Source organism: Pleurodeles waltl, unplaced genomic scaffold (genome assembly GCF_031143425.1).
Source record: "Pleurodeles waltl isolate 20211129_DDA unplaced genomic scaffold, aPleWal1.hap1.20221129 scaffold_59, whole genome shotgun sequence".
Classification (NCBI taxonomy): domain Eukaryota; kingdom Metazoa; phylum Chordata; class Amphibia; order Caudata; family Salamandridae; genus Pleurodeles; species Pleurodeles waltl.
The window spans coordinates 4,149,016-4,161,449 of NW_027150301.1; the positions used below are offsets into that span (position 1 = coordinate 4,149,016).

The 12,434-nt window shown below is 44.1% G+C and overlaps 1 protein-coding gene across 1 annotated transcript in view; it reads left to right on the top strand.

Moving 5' to 3' along the window:
• LOC138278810 (E3 ubiquitin-protein ligase TRIM39-like) overlaps nt 1–12,434 on the top strand; it is a 182,335-nt gene that overhangs the window by 82,517 nt on the left and 87,384 nt on the right. The window lies entirely within an intron of this gene.

The window sequence follows — 12,434 nt, forward strand, 5'->3', positions numbered from 1 at the left end:
AGGCCAAGAGTTTTCGTTTTTTAACATAAGTAGAGCTAGGAGTATAATTATAACTACTGAATTTCTATTGTTTTGTGTGGGTAAAACATCAACCTTACTATAATGTCCCTGTAACATTTTTTTTCAGTGGATGTATATATATACAAATGTGTGTGTGTATATATATATATATATATATATATATATATATATATATATATATGTATATATATATGTATATATATATATATATATATATATACACACACACACACATATCCACACCTTAACGCTCCTTTTGGGCTCTAACGGTCCATGAAGGGTGGTGCATAACCCGAGAGAGAAGACAGGTAAAATCAAACCCACAACAGCAAGCAAACAAAAGTCCATATATAACACACATTCAGGATGTCAGGAAATGCAAAAAAGTGGCAAATTTAATAGCAAAAGACAACCTGTTTTGGCTGAACTCCACAGCCTTAATCGCCAGCACGTCTTCCAATAAAAATGACTTAAATACAGACTTTTCCATTCACATAGAAATGGGACAACAGCATAAAAATAAAATTCAGTAGTAATGTCTACAATTACTATACATCGATCTTCACCCATTGATGGTTATTAGTAGCCTTCACTTATTTAATCACTTTAAATATAATGCACTATTCTCAATTGCATCGAAATTCCAAATGTATGATTGTATGATTATAAGATTTATTCTATTATGGAGAGAAAATTCATATATCTTCGTGATTATACCATCAACAAATGACAGACACCAACCATTATGAAAACACTCCATAACTAAATCCTAGCAAAGTGCAAAGATATCATCAATCAGTATCTTCACAATGCTACCAAGAAGTCATATATCTGATATCTCAATATACATCATAAACATGAGACACCAAATTGCCATGCTGGTTATTTAAGACAGTAACGGGCAGTCCCTCTCCCGTTTATTTCACTCAGCCAGTTCCGTATCTATCTGAATGTCATTGGCTGCGTTGTCAGAAGGAAACACAAAATAATAACCCCAATAACAACTTCCTTAAAGTAATGCCCAAGTTGGCCAATCCCCACTACTTCACCACACATCATGTACTGATGATGTTAATAATGCACATAAAGCACGAAGACAAGTACAAAATTCCTTATCTATCACCACACCAATGCTGGACACATCACAAAGTGCAAGGAAGTAGGAGAAGTAAGATAGAAAATCCATGTCCTAGCCTCCATCAGGCCCCCTTCTTCCTGTAAAAACAATATACATATAACACCATTACTCAAAATAAACACCCAATAACATAATAAAATCTAAATTACATATGGAAAGCAAAGTGCAGACTGTAAGTAAACAAAAGCATAGGCTGCTCTGAAAATCCACTGTATTTATAAAAAATATGTACTCATCCCTCATGGAGATGGATATTTAACTCTTCATCGGCATTCAATCCCTTCGGCATTTTATTTTCTAAGTCCAATATGTATTTTGATTATTTTTTCCTTAGTTGTAGTTTTCTATCACCCCCCATCATTAGATGGGATATGTCCTATGGAGAAATAGGGGAGTAAAGAGTTGTCAGAATTATTTATCATCGGTACAATAAAAAGGAAAAAGAAGAATAAAATGAACATGGTTTTTCTTAACTGTCACCAAATCAAAGGATTGAAAATTAAGGAAAGGGTCGGCGTGCTCCTCCCCCACCCATGCAGGAGAGAGCAAGTCAAATGTCCCTTCCTTTCTTTCTGTAACATAAAGACACAATATGCAAGGAATCATTAATACAGGTCATAAAGCATATAAAAGCACAGCAAAAAAAACAAAAACCGTAAAGGTACTCTCATAAACCTGAAGAACAGCTTACAAATATATTCTCATCGAACTGATTAGTCTCTATGGTAATGTACACTTAACTCTTCGTCACAACTTAGTTCATTTGGGTTTAGAGTTTGGAGGTCAATAATCAACTCAGATTCCCTTTTCCTAAGGTACAAGGCATGGCTGCCCTCTCTAGTGTTTTTAGCAATATGTTCAAGAATAAAGTATGATAGTTGGGTACGATCTTAAAAATGAACAGCCTGAAAGTGTCTTGCTATGAGTACTTAGTATCGCCATGGCCAATAGCCCATATGTGTTCAAAAACCTGCTTCTTAGCAGTGCCCACTATACTTCCCACATAGCTCAATGAGCAGGGATACATATATCACAAATTGGGTGCTGCATGTAAGGTTTTGTCTCATAGGGCATTTGTAGTTACCTACTGTGGTGTACTCTTCTTTCAGCTCACTAAAGTTACACGTCTTGCGACATCCACATGGGTGAAAACCATACAACCCAAATCTCCAGTTCTCTTTTATCAGGGTAATGTCACTATGTGCCAGGGTATCTCTCGGAGACCTAGCTTTACAATATGTGATACTGGGTTTTGATGTAATTCTATTTACGATAGTAGCAACACTTCCAATGATACCCCAATGTTTGTTCAGGATTTGTTGTACAGCTTTAGAGCTGTTATTGTGGATGAAAATCAGTCTCAATGTGGGGTCATGCTCCTTATTGGATTTATTGGTAAAGAGTGTCTGATCTTGTGCTGTGCTCTCTACCTTTGTACTGGCTTTCTCAAGTACCCAGTTGGGATGCCCCTCTCAAAGCACAGTCGTATCAATTTATGTTCACTATAAATCTCAGTGCTGCAATTCATTTTGGCCCTCAGTAATTCCCCAAAAGGAATGCTCCATATCAGATTTTCTGGGCGCCCACTATGGGCATGTAATACGATGTTGTCTGCAGTGGGTTTTCTAAAGAGGCGTGTTTGTAGCTTCCCTTGTACTACTTCAACTGTTACACCTAAAAACTCAGTACTATTCATAAAGGTAGTCATTTTAAAATTGAGATTATATCTAAGTATTATATCTAAGTCATGATCAGTGTGTGGCTTGAGCAAAAATAAAAAATACAGGATCACGGGTATATGCAAGTGACACATGCAGGTGACACTCCCATCCCAAAACAAATGCAAATAAAATGTAAAAACAAGATTAAAATATAAAGCGTTACGCTTCTGAAAAATGGAGTTCATCTGATATTACATTTATTGAATGAGTGGCAATGGGCGAGGACACACACAGTTCAATCACTAGAAACACACAGATGTGAACATCATCAACGCCATTGCCAAAGTAAAGACAAAGGTCACACAATGACCTTCAGACCAGAAATGTTGAAAAAAGATAAAACATGACACTCTGTGGTGCAAACTTACTTAAGAGAACAACCCACATGAAAAGGAGGATCAGGAAAGGACAACACTGAAGGAGCACAGAGCAAAATGCAGAGAGGTACAGACGCACACAGGATATTACGATATAGCTCCTACTGCTCACATACACATGAGACAAAAGAAAACTATATCTTACACAAGAAGTGATAAGAAATAGAGCATGACAGTGAGTGCTGCCCTGGGATGAGCAGGTTGTTGTCCTAAATATCGATATTAAAATATCTATTACAAACATTTTTTAACTTCCACACTTTATATTTCAAATGACCAAAACGTTGTTTGTAAATAATAAACTATAAAAATATCTACTAACAAAATATCTTCTACTGCAATATTATATAATTATAAAGTAACTGTAGAATGAACAAATAAGATCTACTGAAAACTTGGGGCCAGATGTATGAAATATTTTTGCACTCGCAAACGGTGCGAATCGCAAAAATCGGCAGTTTGCGAGTGCAAAAACGTGGTCTGCGATGCATGAAAGGCATTCGCAGACCAAAAATAAGAAATCGCAAAATTTGCGATTTTTTGCGTTGCGACTTGGTTTGGCGAGTCGCAGTTTGCGATTCGGTATTTCCAGTAGGAAATTGCGAGGCGCAAATTGCGATTCGCAAAATCCAAGTCGCAAATAGATACATAAAAAAATCTCAAATTGCGATTTTTCGCAGAATGGCATTTTCCACATGCAAAATACCATGAACTGAAACAGGTGGTAACCAGGTGCAACCTATATAAAGAGGCCCAGAAAGCCTCAAACTCTTTTCAACAATGGCTGCACTCTACGTCATGGCGAGGAGGATGAGGATCTTGGCAGGTTTGAGGAGAGGGAGGAGGAGACAGGAGCGCATTTTCACAGTGCTCATTACACTTTTTGACCTGACAGAGGAGGAAATATATGAGAGGTATAGGTTGAACTCAGCCATGATACTTGATCTGATAGCTGAGCTACAACCAATACTGCAGCGCAGAACACTAAGGACTCACAGCATACCCATCCATGTGCAGGTATTATGCTCCCTCCACCTACATGCCTCAGGGAGCTATCAAGGGGTCATAGCAGCAGCTGGAGGGGTCTCACAGAGTACCCTCTCCAGATTTTTCAATGCATTCATCAACTCCATGCTGAGCAAACTACAACAGTACATCAGATTCCCTCACACCCCAGAGGAATTACAGCAGGCAAAAATAGAGTGTTACCAGATAGCACAGTTTCCCCACGTCCTAGGTGCCATAGATGGCACACATGTGGCATTCTGTCCACCATCAGCCACAGAGTATGTGTACCGCAACCGGAAATACCAACATTCCATGAATATACAGGTGATATTCAATTCCTCCTACATCATTACTGATCTCGTGGCCAGGTGCCCAGGGAGCACACATGATTCTTACATCTTTCGCCACAGCGGGATTCACACAAGACTGCTAGCTGGGGAGTTTGGTGAAGGATATCTACTAGGTAATGTCCCTCTGTACACTGGCGCATTGATGGCGTACCGATGTCAGATGGCTCAGTTACTCATCACACCCTCTGTCCCTTCCAGGAGACAGTGCTTACGCAGTGCGCACCTACATGATGACGCCCTACCTCAATCCTACAACACCAGCTGAACGTAGATACAATGCAGCACACAGGGCGACTCGCAACGTGGTGGTGCGCACATTTGGACTGCTGAAGAGTCGCTTCCAGTGCCTCCACAAAAGTGGAGGGGCACTACAGTAGAGCCCAGAGACAACATGTAGAATAGTGGCGACTTGTGCAATCCTTCACAATATAGCTACCACCAGGGGCATACCTGTAGAAATATGTGAATCCGAATCAGATGAGGATGACGATCCCATACCACCTCTAAAGCCAGCAGACAGGGCCAGTGCAGCAGAGGGAAGGCAAAGGCGTGCCGACATCACACACAACCATTTCAGACGTGAGGATTAAGGACACAAATCCTCTGACAACTGTACCTGTAGTGAAATAAATGTATTACCTTAAGTCAGGTAATGTACGTGTGAGTAATAACAATAAACAGGTAATGTGAGAAACGCAAACCAATGAAGAACCAGAGTTATGCACTATTACTCATAGTGTCAACAGCAGTCCAATGGCAGCTAGAGTCATTTTTTGCGCTCAGGCACACCACTCGGTTGCCCAGTTATGTCACTGGCACCTCTATTGTCACCCTCAGTGGCAGTGCTGTGCCTGGCACTGCGCCGTCTGGTGTCCGCTGCTGGTACGGCAACACTGCTGAGGCTGGAACTGTCCTCAGTGTCCCCCAGTGCTAGCTCACTCGGAGTGGCTGATCTTGGTCCCATAATGTGTTCGATCACATTGGTGATCTGCACAAGTCCATTGACAACGTCCCTGCTGCTGTGTGCTGCCTCCACTTGCGCAGCCACTGCACGACGGGCAATCAGTGCTGTAGAATTTGCCATCCTGTTAGACGAACGACCGAAGCTGCCAAACATGGTCCGGAATCTGCGCTCCTGTCTGCGCTGGCTCACCCTCTCATGGCGCAGCTCCTGGCAGAGTTCACGGACAGCACTTGTAAGGTCCCTGGTGTCCTGTGATGCCTGCACCTGTCCCTCACGCAGCTGTACAATGTTACTATTGAGGGAGTCAAGTTGGCGATGCAGGCCCATCATGTTGCGGTTATGTTTGCGCAGGTTTTTATCTAATGCAAGGATCCGCTTATTTTGTAGACGCTGCTGCTGCAACATAGCAGCTTCCAGCCCACCAAATAAGGAGGGACCCTCACCTGCCTCATGCTGCTGTGCCCCGGAATATGTCGCAATCCTGCGTGGTGCTGTGTTTGGATGACACCTGCCCTCCTGAATCTGGCTGCGCCTGTCTGTTGCTGATGGGGTACTTGGCCCTTCCTGCTGCTCATCGGAGTCGTTGCTGAGCTCTGGCAGTGGCAGTGCCCTGGGCCTGCGTCGGACAGTCGCTATGTTGAGAGACCCACTGGTGTTAGAATCTGAGGGCAGATGGGTGTCTGTGTCGCCTACCCGTGCAGATGCTGTGGCTGCTGGGCCTGGCCCACCTGCAACAACAATATGCAGCATGTCAGTTATGTATATTACATTTTCGGCAGGCAACGGCAATAAAGGTACAGGTACTTCTCTACACGGTGTTGTGTGTGTTGTGTTCCTCTGGGTGTCACTCTACTGAAATACATTGTTGTGCTACTTTCACTTCTGGGTTGTGGACTGCCACTACCATAATGCATTGCAGTGCTGCTTCTAAGATGTGGACTGGACTAATTCTCACACTGTTTCACATTACGTGCTAATTCCTGAGGGGCTTTAGTGCATGCACATATAGGGTTACAAAACAATATTGCACTTACCTTGGCTGGTACTTGGTGTGCCGGAGGTGTCGATCTCTGTGACCCCAGTCACAGCTTCAGGGAGGAGTGTGGACTCCACTAGGTCCTCCAATGGTGTTGATGGTGCCTCTGTGGGTGGACCGCCTCCTGTGCCCCTGGCCTCCGCAAGTCTCTTTGCCACCCTCTCCTTTGCACGGGACCGCAGGTCATACCACCTTTTTTTAATCTCTTCCATGGAGCGCTGTGCCACTCCAATTGCGCAAATTTTGGACTGTATGTGCAACCATAGTCTCCTCTTCTCACTCTCAGGCACCTGGAGTGAGCTTTTTCCAAACAGGCGGTCATGGCTCCTCACCACCTCCTCAGTTAGTACCTCAAGCTCCTGCTCGCTGAATTTCAGCTTGCGCTTCCTTTCACCCTTCTCCTGTGCTTGGCCTGGGGTATCCATCCTTGCTCAGGTGTTCTTGCTCCTTCCGAGTGCTGCTCTGTGTGGCTGGGCTGCTCTCTCTCAGGATGCTGGTTTGGGTGTGGCACCTGAAACTGCCTGGGATGAATCATTTCCTGCTGGTGGTCATCCGGCACCTCCAGGTGTGCTTTCTCGAACTTTCTCGCAATTTGTGATTTTTTACCAAATCGCTAAAAAATTGCAATTTGAGAAAATGCAAATTGCGATTCGGTAAATGGGCCTCGCAATTCACAAATAGCGATTTTTAAGAAATCGCTATTTCCGAATCGCAATATTGTTACATGGCCAATTGCGACTCGGAAATAGCGATTTCTTAAAAATCGCTATTTGCGATTCGCAAGCTCCAGTTTTCATACATATGGCCCATAGTGTTTCAAAATTTTGATAATGTAATAAAGTAATTTAAATATATTGTCATAGGGAGGACAGGATTGCTTTTTTCCATCAAACAGTTCGATATCCCGCAGCCCCAGGTGTTTGAAGGTGCTTAGAGTCCACCACAGTTCCTCACCAATTTTAGGAAGTTTATTCCTCCCAGTAGGGAAATGTGATGAATATACATCAATCTTGTGCCAATTCACCGTAAAGGCAGACTATTTGCTGAAGGGCTCCAAGGCCTTAAAGGTGTTTGCTGCATCTGATCCCTTTCCACATAGATTACAACATTTCATTCGCGTATAGTGAGCTATACAGTGATGATCCATTAACCAAATGGTCTTGGTAGCAATTTCGCTAGAGAGAGCGGGCAACCCTGCCTTGTGCCCCAACCAACTATACATTTGTCCGAAATGACCCTTCCACCCTTTTTATGGGCTTATGGAGCAATCTGGTTACTAAAATGTTGCTAAGTACCTTATAATCCACATTAAGTATGTGAGTGATCTATAGGAGAGTGGTCTATAGCAGGCCACTTGTTCCTCATCCCTGTTCTTCATACACAGTGACACAATCAGAGCCTCCCACATTGCTGACAGGACTTAGCCCAGTATCCTAGATTCATTATACAGCTGTCAATATAGGAGCCAATTCATCCAGACAGGCTGCATAAAATTCAGCGGGTAGGCCATTGGACCCAGGCACCTTTCCTCTCAATCGGGATTTCATAGCACCCACACTTGAACTAAGATGTCCCCACCCAAGAAGGCTGCTTCCTCACTGCTCAGTCTATGTGCCCGAGCCACCAAGACATAGTCAACCTGTACAGTGAATACCTATTTATAAAAGGCCCTGGAGGTTGCATGCATTCCTCTCTGTAACTAGCTGCCACTCATCAATCGTATCTTTAAGATCGAGAAGCCTTTCTCATAGGATTAGCCATCTATGCAAGCAATCTCCCATCTTCATGCCTCGCCTCAAGACTCTCCCGGGTGAGTTGTCGCGCTCTATAAAGGTTTGATAGATTGATCTTCATCTCTTTCTTTGTGCTCCTTGGTGATGTAGCTATGATAATCGTATCATTTTTAGTGGGTCTCTCATTCCTAATAACTTTCCTCTCTCTTCATGCAACTCATGCCTGGCATCCTAGTTGCTCACAACCATTTTCTCTATGTTACATAAGATATTCTCTTGTTCAAGAGTCTTGGGCCAGATGTGAGAAGGCATTTTGCAATTGCAAAATCTTTGATTAGAAGATCACAAAAAGGCCTTTTGGTACATATGAAGCCTGAATTGCTATACGGAAACCCGTTGCCAAATCACAATTTGGATTTGTGTCTACATACCGAATCGGTATTCGCAAGGGGCGGGTTTTGGGCGTCCCTTCTGTCAGTATGCAACCCCGCTTCTGGATCCTCTGAATCGTCTTACCTCCAGGGACCGCACACAAACTATTCTGGATCGGAAGCAATGTAATCCCTTGCCAGGACTCTGGTGCTCCTCCCTGGACCCATTCCTCAACTGAGGTGTCAAGTGGAGGCAATCACTTCAATAAAGTAATCCAGTCACAGATGACAGACACTGATCTACGTTTAAAGCTTTACTCAGAATTAGTACAAGTACTGAATTTAGCTGTAAGCAAGTTAGCACGTACATGAAGTCCAGCAAATTCAATACAAAATCGAGCATAGATTCGCTTTCATAGGATGGGGAAAGGATCTTATCTCAAGCAGGAGAAATCTTTCTCTTTTATAGCAAAACAAACAGATGTAATACATTTACCACATCAGTGCGGTGTTCTCACGGACTCATCCAATAGGGATTAAAACTCAAGAAACAGTTGCCACTACTTACTATCAAGGTTATTCTCACAGATACCATGCAAGGCATTATTGTTCAGAGAAAGAAACATTTTACCACAGTTGCTGTCTCCAGTCGTCTTGTAGATTCTCCAAGTCCACATCAGTTTGTTTTCTCTTTCTCCTAATCAAAGTCCTTGATCCATGTCTCCTACAGTTGATGACATTCGTGCTGAAAGTTTAAGAGAAAAGACACATGCAGTGCATATTAGAATCACAAGAAGAGGTGTTAATAGCAGTTTAAGCACTCCCCCTCCTACACTACCCAGCCATGCACCGACCTTAGCAAAGCCCTTTCCAGTGGAATGAAACAATGACCCTATTCCTTCCAGGCACCCGTCTCTTCTCGATCATGTAATTCAGAGGTCACATTTGTGATATTAGTAATATAGCGATCAAGCTTGTCGTCTACTTTACAAATGGATGCATAACATTCACGAGTATGGGTTGCACAGCAGACTCTGCCTTCTTTTGCTTAAAGCTTGTCTACAGCAAGCCGATGCTGCAGGATCATGGCTTTCACAGCAAGCAGCTCCTTGTTAGTCACTGTTAAAGCACCGGAAGTGTTGGCATCTAGGGGATCTACTAGCGTGGAAGGATTCCTAATCTTGACGTCATTCAGTGCTACTCCCAACCAGGGGATCAGCGCTCCAAATATATCACCTAATATCTGTCCAGTACCTCTTTTATTTGCTGTCAGGTGTCTTTCTAGGTCATTTGTATGGGAAGTCTTAGGAAACACTCAGGCCACGTAACAACTACCTCCCTAACTGTGCGGCAGCTGACGTCAGCTGGTTTGTATTTAATACGTGCATCGAGTTCAGCAAAGGTTCGATCTACAACTAACTTATAATGATCCCACTCACTCCATCCAATCTCTTAAACCGTCTCATTTTCTTCGTCTGTGAACTATGCAAACATTCCTTTCTTTTCCAAGTCTAAACTCAGTCTCGGATGATCATTCTCCTTTCCTTCTGGCTCCTCCTTCACACTCCCTCTTACCTTCTTCCCATTCCTTGCCTTTTCTTCTTCACTCCGTATCCTGACATTTAATTCATCGACAGAATACGTTAGAGGGGCGAAGAATTTCATCATATACTCACGCTTCTTTAGTATATTATACGGTTTCAGAAACCAACAGGATGTCTAGTTTCCCAAAAATAAATGTCAGCATCAGTATCTTACGGTACATTTTCAAACGTACATGGGTGACCAGAACAATACAGCTTAATGGAAGTTTGGTTAAATAACACATTCACAACACAGAGCACGAAAATGCATAAGATAAAGGTAAGTGATAATATGCCGAACTATTGGCAGCTGATACTTGAAGCTAGGAACACACAAAATAATTAGTAACATTCATGATCTTAATATATTTCGACAACATTTGATGGTACACATTATAACTGTGTTGGAAGGTGGGTCATTAGTTGTGTGGCCTGCACAAGTAATGGGTCCGCACATGACCACCACTGGGAACCAAACACCCCACCGTAGCGTTTGACACTCACAGGGTAGCGTTGCTGAGCAGTTCATGGCTTACTCAAGGGAGGTGGTGTGGGCTAGTAATCCCCATTCACGAGCACGCATGTATGGCACTCAATAAATTATTGTCCAGTCTGTGCTTTTTCTTTTGATAAACTAAAAGTACATTTACTACACACACACACTACTCAATACTATTCAACAATTTACAAATATGCATAAATTGATGGAACTACCATTGAATGACATTGTGTAATCTCTCATGTCTACCCCTAGGAGAAATATACCCAACAACCCACATGTCAAAACAACCTCTGGTATCCCAATGCAACTTTTGCTTCTAATGTAGAGTAAAAGCACCAAAATCTGACAAATAAATACATGTACGGTACAAGAGCGTGGGTATCAGTCTCATAATATAAATCAACATTACCAGAATAGAGACATGTTTAAATACTTTAAACAATAAAGATTACTTTTCGATTACTTTAAAATTATTTCTTGATTACCCTGGTATAACATCATACACTTGATTAATCTGGTGTAATACCATCCTGCAATCCTAGAGAGTGCAGGCACACAAGCCAAGAACTAAAGTTCAAACAAGCGGTTGCTTTACATTTGACTGTAACCCTTTGGGGGTTATATTTCCTTTGTCTGTCCCAACCTAGGGTGGGGGACATAAATGTGAGATTGGGGGGACACTGCACTGTTCCAGCAGCTTCCCCTAACAATGGGCACTTGTTTAGTGGTGGCCCCATCTTCCTGGGGCCACCACGAGCTGAGCACTGTGCTCTGGAAGTCTTGGGCCCCGCAGGACCTTATTGGCCATATGCATCTTTAATGAGTGGCTCTCCCAATGTGCTGGGGAGGGCCGCTCTACTTCCTTTCATGCAGCCTCACGCCATCGCTTTACTCTGGGGATAGGGTGTGTCCGGTCCCACTCAGGCACCCCCTGAATGCTGGCCTCGTTGGAGGGCAGCGCGGGGAGCCTACCCCCAGCTGCCCTGTTATTTTAGGGGGTGTCCGGTTCCACCCGGACACCCCCTGTCAGGTGTGTGCTGTTGTGGAGTCGGGTAGTCCAACCCCCGCTGCTCCCGTCGGCTCCCTACACGGCCAGCACCTCCAGGGGTTGCCACGGGAGCCGGCCTTTACTCTGGTGTCTTCCCGTTCCTGCAGGCAGACGCGTGCTGCTGCGGTGGCTGTTGGGGAGACCGGGTGGAGTGTGACAGCACTCTCCCCTCCACTCCTGCCTCAATGGGGCCCTGGAATGGGGTCTGGGGCCCCCTCACACTCCCTGGCCTCAACCTCTTCGTGGGGCCCAGAGGTAGGGTACGGGGTCCCTCTGGCCCCAGACTTGGTCTTCTGGTGGGGGTCCGGGGCCCCAGAGCCACTTTCACAGGGAGTGCAACAGCGCTCCCCGGTTTAGTCTTCGACTGTCCCTCAGCTGGCAGCCATCTTCGCGTCCCCCAACTTCTCTTCTGGGCAGGGTCCTGGGATAGGGTCCAGGGCCTCCTTCCACCATTTTCATGGGGCTCCCCGTCTTCCTCGTCAGTGGGTCCCTGGGATGGGGTCCAGGGCCCTCTCCTTTTGTCTTCACGGGGGTCACAACAGTGGAACCCCGGCTCTACTTCTGTTTGTGGGCAGCCTCCAG